Source organism: Pediculus humanus, genomic scaffold (assembly GCF_000006295.1).
Source record: "Pediculus humanus corporis 1103172107597 genomic scaffold, whole genome shotgun sequence".
Taxonomy (NCBI): domain Eukaryota; kingdom Metazoa; phylum Arthropoda; class Insecta; order Psocodea; family Pediculidae; genus Pediculus; species Pediculus humanus.
The window spans coordinates 2,936-4,503 of NW_002987211.1; positions in this window are offsets into that span (position 1 = coordinate 2,936).

A 1,568-nucleotide genomic window follows, 5' to 3' on the forward strand; every position below is an offset into this window, starting at 1 on the left:
TCAGCGAGTTCAACGTATTATTATTATTATTAATATTTTGTTTTTTTTTTCTTTCTTTCGTCTTCCGCATTCTCTCATTCGTTCCAAAAATAATTCACAATATTTACCTAAGAAAAAAAATTATTAATAATAATAATAATAATGATAATAATAATAATAATAACGTTATTTTTACCGAAAATTCTTTCTTTTTTATTACGTAATAAAAACTCAAAACCGAAAAAAAAAAAAAACTTTTTTTTTTCTTAAAGTAACAACAACAACAACAATATAATCCGAATGGTGTAAATAACAATAATAATGATAATGAAACAACAACAACAACAACAATAATAATAATAATAATTTATGTGGTAGTTTTTCAAAGACGATTTTATTGTTAAAAAAAAAAAAAAAATTATAAATTATTATTATTTTTTTGTTTTTCCCCCCTCCCTCCCTCCCTCCTTCCCATTTTTATTTAATAACTTTTTTTTTCTTTTTTTTTCTTAACCTTTTCGTAACCTTTTCAATTTTTTAATGAAAAAGAAAAAAAAATGGTGACCTACTTAATTAATTAATTTATTATTATTATTATTGTTGTTGTTGTTGTTATTTATTTTTTCTGCTAATTTAAAAAACAAAACAAAACGATCGTTAATTAAATAAAATAAAATAAATTGTGACAAAAAGAAAAAAATAATAGTAATAATAATAATAATAATAAAAATCGGACAAATGAAAATCCTGGAAAATTGATATTTTCCAAAATAATATAAATATATATATATTTTCCTTCCTTTTTTTTTTCGAAAAAGGTTTAAGATATCGTGATAATGATGATATCCTTAAGGAGGGAGGATCTGGTTAAAAGATTTATGGGGAATAAAATTTTTTTTTACTGGAAACAAAAAAAAAAACCGTTATTTCTTTTTCGAGCCGGCATTAAAATTTTATTTTACGTTTCGTTTTCCAAGATAGATATTTCGGATGATAAAAAAAAATGGCGTCGGAAAATTTTTAATTTTAATTAACAAAAAAAAAAAAAAAAAACCCGCATCGCAGTAAAAACTTTTATTAATATTATCAATCATCTAACTCTTATCATTAACGACGACTAAATGAATAATAATAATAATTAAAAGTTTTCTCCAGATTTAATCTCGTTCAACAGGTGCGTTGTACGGTTATATGGGAAAAAAAATAATAATAATGATAATAATTTATTTTTAATATTACGATCGATAAATGTTAACCCGTGGAATTATTATTATTATTATTATTATAATCACCGTTTGTGTTAAAACCGGAAATGACGTAATGGTAACAAAAAAAAGGAGCAATAGAAATCTTATCGTGCCATTTCCTCAACTTCCCAATTAAATAATAATAATAATATTAAGAAGGACTTCGCGATCGTGCGTAAATGCGAATAACGAAATGAGAAGGTGGAGAGAGTGAGAGGGTGGGGGGGAGGAGGAAGACGTCGGGGGAAAGGAGGAGGAGGAGGAGGAGGGGGTTCACTCTTTTTTTTTTTCCTTATTTATAAATAAATTGATTTTAATGGCGGATAATTATTTTGTTTTAAC